Source organism: Haemaphysalis longicornis, unplaced genomic scaffold, assembly GCF_048455015.1.
Source record: "Haemaphysalis longicornis isolate Haplotype H1 unplaced genomic scaffold, Haemaphysalis longicornis Haplotype H1 scaffold_12, whole genome shotgun sequence".
NCBI classification, from domain to species: domain Eukaryota; kingdom Metazoa; phylum Arthropoda; class Arachnida; order Ixodida; family Ixodidae; genus Haemaphysalis; species Haemaphysalis longicornis.
The window spans coordinates 15,591,250-15,610,458 of NW_027526225.1; the positions used below are offsets into that span (position 1 = coordinate 15,591,250).

Sequence of the window (19,209 nt, forward strand, 5' to 3'; positions counted from 1 at the left end):
CGCCGTCAATACTTCATTTGTGCCCTTCGTTCGAAATCTTAGCGCAAGTGAACGAGTTGTTATGGCAAAAAAAAAAAATGTTGTCACGAAAGCGACGTACAATTGCAGCGATCGAAATGAAATGATGTCCTGGCCTCTGTAAACTTGCGGATGTCAATAAACGATTTGTTCTCACTTGCTGCTCACTGTGGTCTGTGCCAGTCGAGGCCATCTGGTCACCTGGCGTAACATCACTTCACTAGCGCGGCGCAAGTAAACACGCGACCAGCGTGCCAGCCAGGAGCCAGCAGGAGCAGCCACGGCCGGACTCGACGCCCCTTTCGCGCGCGGGAGGAGGAGAGTCGAGTCCGGCCGTGGAGCAGCGAGCCGGCGGCCGCCGTGCGAGGGCAGCCATGTTATTAAGGAGCTCAAGCGGCCTGTGCAAAAAGCATCCGCCATGTTTACAAAGCCGTGTTTACAGCGCCATCAAGCGGGCGTACTGGGTAGTTCACGACGCCGCCACTACGCTTTTTCTGGCACTACAGGCAAAGCTAGACCTTTGCTTCTCTAAAATCCTCCCTGTTCTGTGCGCTGGCGTTACGTGCCCGAGATCGGTCTCTACGTTTGCCTGCGGTCCCGCGAGCCGGCGCCCTCGACGGACGCGGGAAGCCGGTGAATTTGAGGCTGTGTTGGGCGCCCCTCGAGAACGCGTCGGCGCACCGGTGCTTGGCTCGCTGTGAACGACCTCCGGAAAACCAAAACAGACAGGAATCGCGCGCGTTTCGTCGTTTGAAACCGTCATGTGGCGCCTACCTTGATGTGCCCGTATTCATCGTCGTGGTGGTGGTGTTCCCGTCTCGTAGAAGTGCGCAACTGGTTGGTGCCGGATTTCTCACCCTCCCAGCGACTGTGATCTCCGTTTTGAGTGAATCTCGCACGTGCAGTCCTGCCCGCGTCTTTGTGCCACTGAGTTTCGCTCGGGCCGTGCCGGGGCACCAGTGCCGGAGATGATGATCAATCCGGTGTGAAACTCGTCGCCTGACGCGGGAGTGTTTCCCCAAGGATTACGTCCGCCGGAGTGACCGTTGGCGATTGTGCGGGGCGATATTTGTCAAGCTGCCTCCCCTGTGTGCAGATCGTTCATGTATGTGCCGTGGACCGAAGGATGGTGCGGATTTTCTCCGGATGGCAGCGGCCGATAGTTACGCTTCGTCGTTCATGAGAGCGGCGCTCTTCTAATGGTGAGTTCCCGTCGAAATAGCTAACGCTACTCCGTGCGCTTTGCACCGCAAGTTTTTCCTCTGATAAAGTTCTTTCTCCGCTTTTCTGACGCGGTCGTAAGCAAATTTTAATTGTTTGCATTGAAGTCGAAGAGCGTGAAATTTCTTGATCGAGCGACATGTGAATTATCGCCTTTCATTTCTTTTTTCCTTTGTGTTAGGTGCAAAAATTTCTTTCGTACGAACTTCACAGCCCTGCGCGTTCATATCGTCTGTTTCGTTTGCTCGAAGCGGCGTCGTCTGCTTCAGCCGCCGTCGTCTTTGAGCGCGCCTTTTCGAAAAGCCGTCTGCCGTCGCTTGAATGGACCAATTCAACTGAAAGGATTTCTTTTAGTAGCACTGTCGGGATATCGCTTTTGGGGAACGTCGCCACCGGGTATCGTATATTCCAGCGTATTTTTCTTTTATTCTCTTCGAAGGAAAGATCTATCTCCCTTCTCACGTTCCTGCATTGCGCGGGGCAACACGTCAGAAGCCGAAACCACAGAAAAGGATGACACGATGACACCGCTCCTGTTACAAGGACTTTTTTTAAATCCTTTTGATGCACCGTCTTTTTTTCTTAGCGGAGTGCTGGAAGCAGCGCCAGAAGACGGGACGTATGTATAGAGTAAGCCCGGACATTTTTAATCATTTTGTATCACCGTACCAGCTGCGCCTTTTCCCTGTCCCAATCTTTAAAAGAGGCCACTTCGTTCATCCAAACGATTTGTAGCACTGTTCTGCGCGCATTTTCTATGTTTGCGTTAATCTAACACACCTTTTTCCTGTTTTTCCGTTATTACTCCCCCAACGTTTTAGTTACTCTGTGTCTCAGTTTGAATGGTTGTGTTTGAAACTGTGCGGATACAGTTTAGACACATGCACCGCTTCGCAGACTTATTTCAATGCTTTTTGTTGGTGGTGGTGTTGTTCCCAGCTTTCTGTTTCTGTCTTGAACGAATGGAAATATTACGCAGCAAAACTCATACCCATTAGACGCAAGACAATTCAACGTAAACTACAGTGAGGATTCTTCGAATACCGTAAACAGCGAGCTGTTGGCGGACATGTGTTAATACATAACTGTTCGATTTTCACGGGCAACCGGCACGGAAGCTAACCGAGCAGGGCGTTGTCCGCTCGTCCCTGGGCCGTCGCGTAGGCCCTAGCGGCTTGTTGTGCTAATGGAGGCAAAGAGCGGGACGCCCTTGTCCCATTGCGTACAAGATTTCGACACGCGTTCAAGACGCCTAAGTGGTCTCAATTTACCCTTCACGGCACGCTCCACAGCAGACGTGCAGCCTCGGCGCGTAAATCCACATTTTAACTTTTGTAAACGTTTATAAAGCGTCGAAAATGTACGCGTAAGCCGTAAGCGTTGTTTTATAGGCGCAACGGACGCGTCGACTTTGTAGCGTTCGCGCGTAGAATGTTTTTTTGTATATCCCCCCCACGAGATTCCGCCTGGAGAACTTTTCTCTCCGGTTTCGTTCCGAATTTGCGAGATGTATTTTGTTTCTTGGGCTCCGTTAAAGGTTGGAAGGAATCCAGCAGCGGCCGAAAATCCGTTGAAAGCTCGCCGCGCGCCCTGCACTCCAAGAAACTTGGCCGCCGGGATCCTGCGTGCCACTTTGCGGGAGCTTTTACCTTGATTGAACATCGAAGACGTCTGCTGTTCGCGCTCCGCTTGCAGTTTGTGTTCTTCCGCAGTCGAATCTTCAAGTACTCGCATGTCTGCGGTAAGGCAACCCTTTACAGGCGGCGTATGCGGTTGCCGTAAACCGCTTTTAGAAGAGAGAACGCGGGAAAGCGCCGTCTCGAAGCTCGGCACAGACCTTTCAGCGTTTTCCATGCTTGCCTCAAGCGCGTAACAACGTCGGCGGAGAAATAAACCAGGATTAAATTCCAAGCGTTCCACGCTGGTTCCGCAGTAATACCCGCGGGATAGAAGAGGTTGCAATTCTTTCGAGATGAAGCAAAGTCTCTTTTGTGCGTGTCTTAGTAAGCTGGCGCCGAAAAAAAGTGGAGTAATAGATTGTTTTGTGAAACTTTTGTTCTGCGTCAACGATTTCCGCTACTCGACTCGTCAGCGGAGACGCACTCGGGGCCATTTCGTACGAGATTGCAGTTTCAACGACAGGCCTTGGTAGGGCGCTGTCGGTGCACTTGAGAAAGTTGGAATTAGAATAAAAAGCGCTCCTGATAGAAACCGCGTTACGACAGACAGCGCCATATCCGCGTACATTTTACCAACAATCCGCTGCTCAGGCAGCGAGTGTTCACGCGCTTAGCTGGGGCTGTTTCGCAAACAGGTTGCAGTTAAATATCCGGAACCGCGGTCCACATACTTGAAAAATTAAACGCAACCGGGATCCGTGTGCTTGTACGAAAGGGAGCTTACACAAAGCAATGTCACTCGGCGGTCAAGGTAAAGAACCATTAACACCAAGGCTCGCCAGTTGATCGACTAGCCCCTTGAGTGGCACGTTAAGCGCGGGTAATATTACTACCACAGTTAAACCTAGATTAACGAAGTTGGCAAAAGTTTGAAATGTTTCGTTACATCCAGGTTTTCGTTACATGCAGGTTTTGAGTTAAGGCTCGCGGGAGTGAAGCAGAAAAGAAGCCAAAATGCTAGACATTAGTGAAGGGGAACTCACCTTCATGAATGTATTTCGCACTAAAAAAAAAAAGAGTGCCTTTTGCCAGCATCTTTTGCACGAGCTTAGGCACTATACGGCGCTCCAGAGAAGCAAGCTCACTGGTCCCCGTAATGACAGACGTAACCTAAGTATCGCTTTTGCCATTTCACACATTTGGGTGCTTTAACGCGTTTTAAGAACCGAGCGTATGCGGAAAAGGTACCTTTTTGCGGACTTGATGCTTTTTACCGCAGTTGTTGAGAGGGTTCTAGCCATGGGATACCGTACCAGGCAGCGACATTCTCCTTTTTCGCTGGCGGAGACGGGATTTAAAATTGTGAGCTTGTCTCGAAAATATCGAACTTTTCGTTTTCTGGCGGCAGAACTCATCACCGACGAACCGATGCCACCGATGGAAGTGAAACCATGCGTATAAGTGAAAGTGAAAGAAAAAAGAATGGCTGATCATGCACCTTGCCGACTTCGTTGCATCGAGGCAGACCGCCGCAACATTTCGTTACGTAGAGGGCGTGCAAACACATTGGCGTCAATAGAGGGGGCAATGTGGAATTGAAAAACTTCGCTAAATCCAGGAATTGGTTACGTAGGGGTTCGTTACATCCATGTTTAACTGTACTATTATCGCTATTTTGCCAGCTTAACTCTCCTGCTCATATAAGCGCAGCGAGCCAAGTGTTCTTTTTGGCAGTTTGAACAGAATGATGGTTACAGTTCCCGTGTACGGACAGCATGCTTGAGGAAAGCCGTAATGCGAGGAGACGTTTGCAGCGGCAAAGAAAGAAAGAGGGCATCATAATCTCCGTAACCGAAAATCTCTTAATAAACGGAAGTGCTGTCTCAGGGTTGTCTGGTTTCGTAATTATGCGATGTAACACAACCCCGTCTAGGTGGAGCAAGGATTCCTGCACTCCGGGTAAAGGGAAATCAAAAACCAGACCTTGCGGTGCAAACACTTCGTTGTTCTTTTCGTACGAGGGGGTTCGCATATCTTTTCGGATAACCTCAGATGCATAAATAAAGCGGCTACAAGAGCTTAAACGGTCAATCATAGGTACCCGCAGCTGTGGCTTAGTGGCTAAGGCATCGTGCTTCCGAGCCCTAGAACGCGGTTTCGATCCCGGCCGCGGTGGCGGCTTTCTTGATGGATGCGGAGACGCCCCTGTGGCGATATTTCGGCGCAGGGTAAAGATTTCCTGCACGTGGTCAAAAGCTTCGGCGCGTTAAACCCCAAAGTTAATAAATCAATGATAGGCTCTTTTCTGAGGGGCTGCGAGGGGATAGGTGACACAAGTTTCGCCGTCTGTGAATGTATGACAACAGCTTCGTGCTTTTGTCGTCCGTCATAGTTCCTGGTTAACTTTATTTACAAGAGCCACGCTGTAGCAGCCTCTGTGGCAGCATTCCACACGGCACGTCCGCTCTCTCGGTAAACGGAGCTGTTGATAAGCGGAGGGGATGTCATATCGACCTCTTCAGATCCAGGTTGTCGAGCTTACACTGTACCGAAAAACTTCAGAGCCTTTCGACTACTGTGAACATGGAACCCCGAACAGGGAAGCCGGTTTGGTGGACAAGCACGTTGAGCTATGATGGGGACTTACAGCATTGATCGAATAAAGACACATGCGCATAACTTCCTTGGAATTGATTCTCAATTATTTACCGTACACATTTTAGTTTCGGTGAAGCAATAGAGAGTCGTTTTCTGTTTCCATAGTCCTTTCGTAGAAGGTCATGCATTGACAGCAGACTGGAATTCGGTAACCTTCATTCCGAACTAACCATTCGTGACAGGTTATTGAAACTCGCCTCAGTCAGCCAATGCCAGTATGATATTTTCCGAGGGCACATTGGATTGAGAACTGCAGAGCATTTTGCACCAGCTCTGGAGGGAGCACGCACGATTCTTTTTCCACGCGACCCGATAGGTGCACCCAGTTTTAACCGGAACCCAACGCAAGACAGCTGCGCTGTAAATAAAATCTAGGATATTTTTTTTCCTTTTGTGCTGATGAGAGTTTCTACAACCGCGAAAACGCGTAAGCACGAATGATTGAATATCGCCCTGTAACACTGGCATATATAACCGACGATGACTTGACCCTCGCAGTTGGACCAGGCTCGGCTCTCATCTTGAAAAAATTACCGCTTTAAGAAGGTAGGTAGTGTATTCTCCGAATAAAGGATTGAATTTTCGATTGGATTTCAAAGAGGATTCAATCCTTTCAAATTCAAAGGATTGCATTTGAAAGGACTGAATCCTTTATTCGAATTTGGTTTCTTCGAATAAAGGATTGATTGATTGATTGATTGATTGATTGATTGATTGATTGATTGATTGATTGATTGATTGATTGATTGATTGATTGATTGATATTTAAGCCGCGCAAATGGCACGTGATGTTCCCTTTGTCGCAACTACAGGGGCTGTTAAAGCGACCCTCTAACACTTTCGATAAGCGCTTTCACTCTTTCCTTCGCATCTAAAAGCGTTGCGAAAGCAAAATATTTATCGACAGCACGGAGCGGCACTGCGTGATTTGCTCGTCGCACCAGATACCCCTTCCATTGCTGCTTTGTTTTTGTGGATTTTTTTAGTCGCTATCGAAAAGCGTTCATTGCTGCAACTGAAGGAAAACCGGCCAACAGCCGCCACATGGCCTCAGTGACGTAATTCGGGCCGTCGAAGAACGTCAACACCGGGAAAGAGAGAAAAATATTTTGAGCGAGTTTCCAAGTTATCTGATGGTCATAGAGCAGTAATTTTTGGCGGAGGTACTTTGCGACCCCCTAATCTATAGTAACGGGTTTGTTGGGTGACTACGTTCTGCAAGCATTTAAGATTTCAAGAAAAGTTGAAAAAAGTGTTGCAGGGACCCTTTAAAAAGCATATATGAATAATGTGAACAAACCTGGTTAATTCCGCAACTGTGTAACCTTTTTGAATCACTTAAATCATTTGGACATCAATATTTCGGTGTAATTACAGCTAACAAACAAAAACGCTAGAAACCTAAAATGTGCATTTTTGACAAGTTGTGCGCATAAAAACAGAGCCGATTAACCGAAAATTTAGTCGATAAATTCGGCTGAAATCGTCTGGCGCCCAGCGTTATTCAAAGTGTAACTGATTTTATTCTTTGAAAATATTTCACTCCATAATTCTGCCCGTACGCAGCTCAGGATACCGCGAGTTCAACAATAATAAAAGCCGTAAATTTCAAGTGATAGTTGCTTAAGTTTTCGTAATGGAATGCTGTTGGAACTAGAGCCAGTGAATTAAATTCGCCTTGGTACCGGCTCGGTGGCCAGCCATTCGTCAGTGTGAAGTTTCTAGTTGAACTGTGTGTTCTTTGTGGCAGTGGGTGTATTTCTAATGCAGGCAAAAACGCATAACGTTCGTGTACGCGAGATTCCGCCTCCGAGGGGCTTATGATTTAAATTGAATCCGTACAATCCCACTACGACGCTCCTCATGACCTAAACTTACCTTCGGCGTGTGAATGTTTGCATTTGACGCCATCGATAAAAGGACTACACTTTTACAACTTTTCATCGCGTGCGGCCGAGTTTAGCGAGACCTAAATAATTAGCAGAGTCAACAATTCATCAACTATTTCCTCATGCGCAAGTCGCAAATGCCAGCACTTTTGTTGTTGTTGTTGTTGTTGTTGTTGTTGCCGCCTCATCGCAGTTAGTGTGCATATTTCTTTAACGACGCTCCCGCTTCGGAGTCGTAGCGGTCGGAGGCGTTCCGAGTCGGAGGTTGACGCTCCGAGGAGACCAAACGAACATAATTCGAACGCTCTAAAGAGACCAACCGAATAGCGTGTGAAATTTCTGATTCAGCTTGTGCCTTTTTCTGGCCTGTGGCGATCAGTTGAGCCTCTTTTTTTTCGTTGATGCGCAGCATTCAGGCTTCAAAATTACCTAAAAGACTTTGTTTCAATGCAAAACGTCCCTGCGAAATGCACCTTGCATCGTTTCTATCCACGAAAAGCATAACTTTGACGCTTATGATGTCATTTAATTTTTTCTCGACGCCAAAATGAATTCAGACTGGCAGGAATAGTTTACCAGACAGCCGCTTGTATGAATGCAATGTTAGAAACATAGATGCTAAGATTGCAGGGTGGTATGGTTCTCAGACATAGTCTCAACTCTTGTTGCAAAGCACTGACTTTGGTTAGTATACTGGGCTATTCGATTTACAGACCCGGATTCACCGCGGGTAGTTCGATGATTCCGAACGCCATAGATATGTATTGGAAAAATGAATGGCGGGCTCCTTCTCGCGCAGTCTGCAGTGAGTCCAAGACTGCAAACCGAATAGCCGCACTGTGCCAGACCCTTCGACTGGGGAATAAGCGCGCGAAATTTAATTTAGCTTATTACGGTGCGGGGGCGTGGGTGATGGCAGTTTAAACGGCGGCGTTTCCTTTCGCATTACGCAATGGCAGGGTTGGGAACGCCAATAATAGTTAGACAGGCTCATAAACAGCAGTGGCGCAATGGAGATTCGCTGAAATGACATTCCGGGTCGTCTGAAAGGGGAAAATGTGACCGCCGCGGACGGCGAATGCTCTGTACACCATTGTTTTGCATAGATGTTTTGCAATCATACAACAACGGTACTATTTCCACAGCTGCGAACTTTTTATAATTTTTTTTTAATGATTGAACTTGTTCACCTCTTTGAGCGCGGAACGTCGAGGGGTGTCTGCATCTAAAGACACAAAGTGTTTCAACGCCGTTAAAACACAACATTGCTCAATATTTTCACGCTTAACTATGGGTCGTATCAGTGGAAATGTCAAGTGATTTCTGGTCGTTATCCTACGAGAAAGACCTATGAAAAGGCTATCGACAGAGAACAGTGGAGAAAAACTCCTTTCGTGCGCGCATGCTGGTAAAAATAATGGATGGTACACTGTAAGATGGTTTACTCCTTCTTGTCTATAACTAACACCCTTAGATTAACGATAAAACGGCCTTGTGTTTTTGCTGTGGCGTAAGGTTATTATAAACGATAAAACACTTTGTAGAGGGCGTTTTCCTTTGTTTTTTTTGGCGAAGGTGTAAGGATGTCAGTGTGTAAATCATTATGCAGTGTAGGGTCAGGAAAAAATCCTGGGCCATCTCCACAAACGTGAAACCTGGGGAGTGGCGAAGCATGAAGTGTATAAGTGTATTCTAGGCGTTTTTGCCCACGGAGATGAAACCGTTGGGGGTAAAAGTATGCAGATTTGCTGTAAGAGCCTCTTGTCTTTCAACTACGAAGCGCTCCAGCGCGAGACGTAAACGGGTGTCCGGTGTTTTTAAAGACGATAGTCTTTCTTGGGCTACTTAACCCCAGAAATTTTGGTCTGTCTGTATGTCTGTCTGTCCGTCTGTCTGTCTGTGACTCGATTCAGCCACCCGGCCAAAGCAAAACAATGCCTGCGCAATAGTCTTATATAGTCACAGCTAAATCTACCCGTCTTGGTCCGGTGTAATGTTCATACTTGTCAACATTGTTGAAGAGGAGCAAGACATTACGCAAATATGAGACAACAAATCAATACAGAAGTGATATTTGCAGTGTTCCTTTATAAAAATTCAAACATGCTTGACTTTTGCGAAATTAAATACTTCATCAACTGCAGAAAAAGAATTCACTCCGTCGACGCCTGCTGTCGCCCGCGCCACTATAGCTTCTGGCGCCATTTAAAGAAATCAACCGGCAACAGTTACGCAAGGTTCCACTAGATAGTTTCCACGTTCTGCTTGCAACGCACGTGGAGTAGGGGAACGCGGTTCTATAAACGTTGAAGTAGGCCGCCTCGATTAACGCGCGTCTTCGCCGTACGGCAGCGTTCACATCGAGACACCCGGTTTGGAGCAGTGGAACGCGGGGAATTTAAAATGATTTAAGCGAACATTTGGCGTCTTTACCTTGGGAGGAGCGCGACGCAAGAGGAACAACATGAGAGGTGAGCGGTAAAGCGAAGGGAGGCATTTACTTCGCAAAAGCCGATAAAGACTATCGTCTTTTGACGTCATTTGCAACGAAAGGAGCAGATACGCGGCCAATTTTTTTAGCACGCGTTACATTCTATAGCGCGAGACGTAAGCGAGTTTACGACGACGACGACAGGAGACGCCAACAGCCCTATCCCCTAAGGGACTTCGCGCCTAAAAACATGGTGTACACAATGTTTCCCTCAAGAACATTCGTACTATTTATAATTCAATGAACTTTGCAAAGAGTTTATGAGAAGCGTTCACTTTTACAGGACCGTGCCATGACTATGGGGGCGTTGGAATGACTTTATAAGAAACATTTACCTTCCGTGAGCAGGAATAACCGGCGCTAAAATATGGCGTCAACCTCTCTTTTTTTATGTAATAAATAAATAAATAAATAAAGAAAGAAAGAAAGAAAGAAAGAAAGAAAGAAAGGAAGAAGACATCCGTGCGGAGCACACACAAGGCTCCGCCGTATTGTTTTTCTCAGAGAGGACGCGGCTGAGTGAATGAGCAACCTGAGCAGCCCTTTGGTGTCTTGGATTGCACGTAACGGCACACAGACCGCGCGCACGCAGGCAGCAATCTCGTCGTGCAGCGCGACTGCCCTCGTCCGCTCGTCGTCTGGGCGAGTTCGGTCCGAGTGACTTCGTTTTCTCCTTTGCCACAAGGACAAAAAGTCTGTTTGAGCGCCTCTTTCCTTCTTCTTCTCCCGGGACCCGAGACGACGTCGTTACGGCCAAGGCAGCGTGAGCTCAATCTATTGCCGCGATTATCGTTTTTCGTTCTGGTGGCCGCCGCAGCCTGCGGTTTCTGGGGTTGATGTTTCCACGGCGGCCGACTAGAAGCCGCGTGTCAGCGGCTGTAAACGCCGGGAGATGGGGAAAAGTGCGCCGAGCGTCTCAGGATGATGGCTGTCCGCCCAAGCAATAACATTACATTGTCATTAGGGGATCGACCAATCAGCGGTAAAAGCGCCCTGCTCTTGCCAAATTACCCGCCGCGGTATTCGTACCTTCCAGAACTTTCCTGCGCGTTGCGGCGTCCACCGTTGATTTTTCCGTTCTCGGTTGCGCGTGTCATATTAACGATAGATATAGAAGATAGCAGTGTGAGGACCGAGGTTAACCTTTCCTGTGTATATCTGCTGGGCAGCTTGACATTCCGCGTTATATTGGAGCTTCTTGTTGCCTAATTTTGATTGTCTATAATGCCTAAAAGTTGATTGCGGTGGCGACTTCGCATTTCTTGGGGCTTACTATGCAAACTGCGTTGTTTTTCTTTTCTGTGTATCTTAAGAGAAGTGTTCTCAGTTACGTTAGTATGCTTTCCGTATACACGTATATTCTTAGTGCTCGTGCGATGAGTATTTGTTCGTCATAATGAGTGGGGGGCGTCAAGTTTTATGTGGCGATTCTGGACAGCCAAGAAGCTGCGCACATTAGAGCGTTCTGAACCCAGACTTTTTTCTTCAACACGTACGGCGAAGCAACAAGAAAAGTACGAGCGATCGTTTGGATTGATGTACTGAGGTTTGCGCTACATTATACGCGGGTGGAAGTTAAGAACGGCAATAGCGCATGTAGTGCACCACTCGGCCGAAGTAACGACATCATGACGGCTCGCGCGGGAACCTTTGATTGCGCCCACCGCGCGAAATCATGGGCGTTGCTCAGCAAGTTTGACTTGAAGATGTACTACAATATAGCAAGAAGAGCACGAAGTTCGCTGGTTTTCCTTTTTGCACCTGCTTCTGTTTCACACTTTCCGAAACAGTGGCAGCAGCGGACTCTGGTCCGTGTGAGGGAGCAGCCGGTTTCGCTGGTCAGTCGCGGGGGCAACTTCCGCTGTCGTTCTTGCCTTGTAACCGAGGGCAGCACTGGCATAACGGATGTGGGGCATAGCTGTGGGGAGGAACCGAGAGGTGGAGGTCATGGAGTTGTGTATACTAATATATACTGTACTCGGGAACAAGCTAAGAACGACAATAGCTCGTATACGGCAGCACTCCGCCTAAGCTCCGACGGATCCGGGTGTCAGCGGGCGCGCGCGTTTAGAAAGGACATCGCTGTGAACGCGTGATATCGTCTGCATTTTCTCACGTCGCTTGTTTGTCGTCGCTGGAGTAGTTTTTAGCATATTAAGTCCACAACAATCACGGAAAGGGCTCGTGCCATGTTTAAAATAATCTCAGTAACACACTACTTGCGCCGCCGCGTGGAGAGTGACATCCGGCTGCGGTGATGAGGCACAGCGGCACCTTCCGTTGCCGTTCTTAAGTTGCACCCGAGTATCGAGGGAAATCTGGCGCCACTGTCTGTGTGGCTCCGTTATGTACCGGGAGGCACGTTCCACTTTTCCTTAGCGTGGTTCATGAACAGGCGGAAAGTTGCCTCTGGCTGCAGAAATGCAGCAATATTGCTGTACAGGAATAATCAAATTTGTTTTGCTATTACAAAATTGAAGCTCCAAGAAGGTTTATCTGTCAGTCATTATTTAGAACCTTCATGCAAGATGAACAAGAAAAAAAGATGTTGCCCCTGTTTTGTTGATTTTGGCTTGGAGACAAAAGAAAAATCGTGTGGCTAACCAACCCAACTAGGCGAGGAACTTCGCTAGCTGAAATAGCCGCGCCCACGACGGCTCGCGATTGCAGCGACACATTGTCCTCTAGTGTATACATTAGTAGGAAACTATATGATGGAGGTTGCTATCAGGCCGTGCGGTGCCGCTGCCTGGCGGAGGGTGTAGGAACTATCGCGTAATTTTTCAGCGGGAGGGGAAGAGAGGGGAGAGGGAGAACCAGCAGAACCGACCGCTAGCCTCTCCCGATATGAGTCGCCGTTCTATAATAACGGCACACTTGTGTGTCTGGATGTCGTTATGCACATACGCTGGCGGAAAAAGAGCTACATGGTATCTACTGCATTTCCTTATGCTTGTGACTTACATTTGTTCATCTGCACGCCGACGGTGTTTTTCCGCTTCTGTATGAACTGTAGGGGACGATGAGGGAATAGAACGCTGCGAGGGACCAGGAAGCAGCATACTACGTTGCTTCGTTAAAAGGATACGCAAAAAGTTAAATACTTGTCTTACTCGAGATGGTCATTGCTTTTAGAGGAATTTGCGTTCAAAATGACGCATTGCAAGTCTACTGATTTCTATAAATATTCTCATGGTGCACACAACGTCCTTTTGACGAATTTGGTGGAGCACACGAGAAATTGGTACTCAGCATGCTAGCTATACGCCTGACTACACGCGCACGCGTACAGTCCGGCAGCAAGCAGAGGTCGGGCAAGCAGAGGTCGGACTGAAACCTAGTAGATCATTTTATATATGCGGTGGCACAGCCATTAGTCCCGCGCTTGTATCACGCGATGAACCGCATCTGAGGTTCCAGCCAGTTCCTACTTTTTAAAATCGTGTTCCACTTTCCATATTAAGATAGTATAACAGGTAAGATATTGTATGCGTTGCTCGCTTCCCTGCTGTTGTCCTGCATCAACCTGCATCATCTCCGTCGTTTTGTCTTCGCGACCGTTCGTGCGTTCGCGAGCTTTGTCGGTAATTAAATGCGATTGTTATAATTTATAGCACGTAATTTAATTTCTACTTTGGCCGCAGCAGTGCAGCCGACGGCTATATCCACTGTTATGCGCACTGGCAAGCGAAAGATCGGTCCCCGGAACTTTTGCATTACCACGATAACGGCATTAATCCGTGCACGGACGAACGGGCGGTGCATTTTGGGGGCCGCGCGTCGTTTAATGCTTTGTCCAATCATGTTAAGGTGGTGCGAAGGGAACGAAAGGATATAAGAGGAGCAGAGGTGAACGACGATTGAACGCCGAGCCTATGGACAGCAGAATAGCGTGAGGCACTCTGCGCGTACGGCACTTGCATAAGTGCGCCGTTGATGGAATGTACGGCCCCCTTTTTTTCTCAGCACTCTCGGAAAGCCGAAGTGCTTTCAGCTTCCGAGAGTGCTTGAGCGACTGTCGCCGGGCTTTTCGTTGCGCGCCACCCGCTCGGTTGTGCTGGCGTGAGCGCCGTACGTGCTGTGTTCTCGTCGATGTGCGATCGATGAGCTGCCGGTACCGTTGAGGAAGGCGTGGAGGGAATCGCCCGCGGCGTGACGAGGCAGTGGGCAAACACAAAGGGCTGTGGGAGAAATGGATTGTCCCGGAGCCCTGATTGATTGCATTTGTCACGCTTTTCGCACCGTCGATGGCGACAAAGACTTCATCTCCGCTGATGAGACGGCGGAGCCCGGCGCTTTCGTGTATTGCCTGCTGGGCTTCACTGACGAACTAAGAAAGAAAGAAAGAAGCGACCGCAGACGTCGCTGCAGCGGCGTCTGTGGAATACCGGAGGTGAACAGCAGGTAAATGAAACAAGCTTCGAGGGAACCTTGGGCGTTTGCAAAACTACGCAGGGAGGTGAACTTGTCTGTCGGTGCTACTCCATCGTGTCTAGATTGGTAGCGGCAATGCAGAACAAACACGTCATCTCACTAGCAACAACCGGAACATCCGCTCGTGCACTGTTTTCTTTCGTCTCCGTGAGTAATAATTGTTACCGGAGAAAAATTACGTTGTCTTGAAGCGTCCGCTAGTGTGGGCACATACTCGGCCACACAGAGGCGCCAAGACGCGTACGGCGAGCGTCAGCGTCGACGCGCTGGGGAAGGCGAGTAACGAACCACGTGATACCGCTGAAGTTGCGACCGTTGCGTCGATGTGTGTTGTTAGGCGCTTGTTTGTCCGAACCCAGTGCCATCAACTAAGTCATTTTCTGTTGTTAAGAGCAGGCATAATTAGGTCTCTGATGCCATACGGTCCAACTCACGAATTGACTTGCGAGTGGCCACTGCTTCATCTGCTCTTAATTTGTTCGACGTTACGTTAAACCTGCTTTCCTCGTTATCGGAACAAAGCAGCCTTTTTTTAGCAAGCCAAACTTGAATTTGTCCTCGTTACCCTTTGAGGCGTGTGGGTTGCAATGCGAGCGTGCCGTATGCAGTACACGCATTCTCTCTGTATCAGAACGGTGGGTTCGCGTAGAAATAGGCGAAATAGAGGGCGATAAATATTGTAGCGTGAGCTACACTGCCGAGGTTGAGAAGTTTCGCGCGGCTCCTGGGGAGCCGTGCTGCGCATACGCGAGGAGCAGTGACGTCTCACGGCGCACAGCTGGCGCGCCGGAGGAGGCGCCGCCCCTGCGACTGGATTGCATTGGACTAAATTGGATTGCATTGGGTTGGATTTGAAGTCGTTTTAGCAGCAGTAAGCAGGGTAATCAGCTAAGCATGAGAATAATGGTTTTGATGACTCACAAAGACAGGAGAACAAGGGAGATAGCTGAAGCCTTTTATATGAAAAAGAATTTAGAAGTTTGTATTAGTTTCCCGTCCATCTGGACAGATGTTGAATCTGTGGTTGTTCTGTGCACACGTGAGATATACGTCAATACTGTTATGGTCACACACGCTCTTATATACTTTTTTCACTGTGTAATAATCCTTTCAGTTGATAGTCAGCGCTCGTGTTGTTGTCCTCTTTTTTTCTGTCCTGGTTTTTTTGCGCGCTATTTCACTACAATGAATTGGTACCAACTGGCCCAGTTCTCGACACTTATGATAATCAAGCTAATCCTTGACAGCCAGGAAACCTAAGAACAACCAGCTGAACCTTAGCTCACGCTACGTATATCTTGGCATAGCCGAGCTAAGCCACAGCAATTTTTTTCTGGGAGAGGGGGAAGCTCTTCGATCGGCGGGGATCGTCTATTCGGAGTCGTGACGACGAATAGACATCGACGCGTGCGTTGAGCGCGCTTCCTTTGTGGGTCAGTGTCGGACGGCCGCCTCGGCTTCCGTTTCTCCCCGCTTGGCCGCGTCGATTGTTGCCCTTCGCAGCGGATTCGATGTCGAAGAAGTGTGCTGTGAGGTCACGCAAATGGGATGCGATGCGCGCGCGTTTGAGATGTCCTCTTTCGTGTAATGCGTATGCGCGCTTGACCGCTGCTGGAGCGGCAATGTTTATGGCCGGCGTTCTGTGCACGGTGGTCAAGGTCCCTCCTGTACGTGGCGAACTCCGATACGCTGCGCCCTCAGTGTCGTCGCTCGCTGACGTCAGTGTCTAGAACGTTCGGTGGTAACGGACGCTATTCCAGACGCGGAACTTCGTTGGCTGTAATGTGGTGCCTCTCTCATCGATCGTGACCATTTCATTTCCTCAGGCCGCCCTTGACGGCACTTAAGATATTGCTGAGGCACACGAGACGACTCGAAATGACAACCGCTGATGCGAAATGACACCACCAGGTTAACAGAGGGGCTAACGAGTGACGGGTCTATAAAGGTACCAAATAAGAAGAAAATTCGGAGTCGAAGAATGGACTCGGGCAGCGCGGTTCAGGAGCGGATGGTGGTCAGTGGGAGAGGCCTTCCTTTCGCGGTGAACCTAAGTAGGCTGTTTATGACTACGATGATGACAGCCAGTTTATACTACGGCGAGTACATGAGTGGGCTACAGAGTAGTGGCAACGTTGCAATTATCCTCTCCAACGGTTGGGATAGCGAACGGAGAATTGTGCATTTGGTTCTGGATGTTGCGAGCAGCGCTCAGTGAACGTGGAAATGAACACCTGCCTCCACTGAGGTTCAAGTTGCAGAAAACGTGGGAAAATGGGTTACTGTTGTTGCGACTGGAAGTTTTGGACGTGCGTGAACAACTCTTGTGATATGACCCCCCTCTTCAGGTCGCCGTGATCAGTTTCTTCCACGCCAAGTTCTCGCTGGTGACTTCAGGGTGGCCTGTTTCGCCGGCGTCACCGAACGAGCGTTGCTTCTGGGGTTATTTTCCCACTCTGAACGCCTCGCGCGAACTATTCGGCGCAGTGTGGCGAATACGAATCGGGGTTATATCTCCAGTTGTGATCGGGCAAAGCGACGAGTGTGGGGAACGCCTTTTCTGTCCCCACCTTCTGTGCATGCATGTTTGTTTAGGCTGTCGCCTCTTGTAAGTCCAGTCCAGTCTCAACAATCCCGGGTGGGATGTCACCGGGACGTCTCACTCGCCCCGCCGTCCACTGCTTCACTTTCCTCACACGTCCGCTCCGCGAGCGTGCTAAGTCTCTCGGGGGTAACCGTCGTCGCATGAGCCGCCCTGTCGTTTCGCCCACAGCCGCAAGCTCCGGTTATGAAACGCGCTCTACTATCGCGAAGGAAGAGGCCTCGCAAGGATGATGTTGGCGGAAGGCCCACGGGGGGAGTCTCGGAAAGGACCCCATACCGACTGTCGTCCCCCTCTTCGTTTGTCGCCCTCTTCGTCTCTTTCCCTTCTCGCAAGCCTCTGGTCGTGCCCGCTGCTCGACCTCCCGGCCGCTTCGTGGACTCAGTGGGGAGTGTCCGCCTGGCATTTAATCTTATTTCAACCCTCCCCGTGGCGTCCTCTCGCGAGCTACCCACAAAGAAACACGCCTACGTTCCTCCGACAGCCCTCCCTCCCCCCTTCGTCGCGCTGTGGGAAGGATGCGGGGATGGGTGAAGTTTCTTTTATCTGGGGTTGGCGCCGCATTGCTGCCCCTCTCAGACCTGGCTGTCTTTCGTGTGTGAAAAATCTCTCTTCTCTCGCGGCCCTCGTCGGTGACAAGTGGAATCCGGGTTCCCCTCTCTCCGTTCAGTCGCCGGCGCTTCTACGGCGGCTGTGCACTTCCAAGCGCGTTTGTGCACCGCCGGCAGCTGCAAAGGGGTCGCAGCGGCTGGACCGGCCGTCTTGCCTTCCGTGCTCGCCTTCGTACGCGAGGAGCGTAAACAGCGTGCTCCACCGTGCAGCGCTTCTGGAGCGCCTCTCAACCTCGCTACCCCTACACGAAATAACACGGAACTCCCGACCGTTTACTGTTTTCGTGTTTCTTCAGCTCATGTCTAATTTCTGCGCAACCAACAAGGTGGACGAATTCAAGTTCGCAGCCGAATGAAAAACAAAAATGAATGCGAGTTGTGCAAGTTTTTGTAGCGTGAGCTACACTGGCCGAGGCTGAGCAGTTTCGCGTGGCTCCTGGAGAACCGTGCTGGGCATGCGCGAGGAGCAGTGACGTCTCACAGCGCACAGCTGGCGCACCGAAGCCGCCGCCGCCACGATTGGATTGGATTGGATTAGATCGGATTGGATTGGATTGGTAATCGTTTCAGCAGCAGTAAGCCTGATAATTAGCTAATCCTAGACAACCAAGAAAGCTAGGAATAACCAGATGAACCTTAGCTCACGCTACGTATATCCTGGCATAGCCGAGCTAAGCCACTGCTAATTTTTTTCAACCTCACGCCTGTTCCATATATGCCTACGCAAAACCTTGAACAGGGAGGCAATGCTGAGGACAAAAACTCTGTTTTTCGGGCCGACTGAACTATCTGAACATACACTTTAAATACCCGAGCATCTTCCATCGTGTACAGTTACACCATATTTTGTGCAGCGATATTTAAAATTGGCTTATCGTCATATATATCGCCATCCGTATCCCCATGTATATGGCGATGTTCTACTCCTGCTCGCCCCCCTCTCCCCCCCTTTTTTTTCTCTCTCTCTCTCTCTTTCGCTCTTTCATCTCACTGAATTCACACCCATCTGGAGTAGCAAGCCGCATACCGTAAGTGGGGCTGACCGCTCCAACTTTCGTTAAAGTTTACGCCCCTCTCTCCCTAATCTAACGCCCTGGCCAAAACTGAAGATGGAAATTCCGCTCTCCAGCCTCGACGCCCAGGACCTTAGCGCTCAGAGGCGCCGCCAGTCCGTGAAGCGCTCAGTGCCGGTTGAGGACGGCCGGAATCGAGTTCCGTGAAGCCCGAGCAGACTTACCGCCCACCATGGGCTCCTGCGTGTAACGTTACCGTAGACTTGAAAAGCGACCTCCCGTTTTTCCGTTTGTCCGTTTTCCTAGCCTCTCGTCGCTGACAGGTGCCTGACGTTGCGGGGGGAAGCGGACCCGCGGAGCCTTGCGTAATTTCGCCGGGCTTGTTTACGACGTGCTCCGTCTGTGTGGCCTGCGTACGCGCGGCGGCCTCAGTCAGTCCTGCGCGCAGCGCTGCGGGGCTCGCATTTTCGAGTTGCCCGCGCGACCACGATCTAGTCGCAGCGGGTGGTGACAAAGATACACGACGGCCATGCACTGGCCCTTTCCTTCTCTCTTTCTTTTTGGGTGTCCGTGTGTCTTTTAGCTCTTTCTCCGTTCGTGCCCGCTCTGTGCAGTGGTCGCCGCCGCCGCTTTCTGGCTGCGTGCTTTGGAAA

General features: G+C 49.6%; 1 protein-coding gene across 7 annotated transcripts in view; it reads left to right on the forward strand.

The window, feature by feature from the left end:
• The first annotated feature begins 574 nt into the window (after positions 1-574).
• Positions 575-19,209, forward strand: part of LOC144162430 (latrophilin Cirl-like) — a 234,076-nt gene continuing 215,441 nt past the window's right edge. For all 7 annotated transcript variants that reach the window (XM_077692949.1, XM_077692954.1, XM_077692950.1 and 4 more), the window contains exon 1: positions 575-1,220. The gene's annotated coding sequence lies outside the window, so the exon portion shown is untranslated. The remainder of the gene's footprint in view (positions 1,221-19,209) is intronic.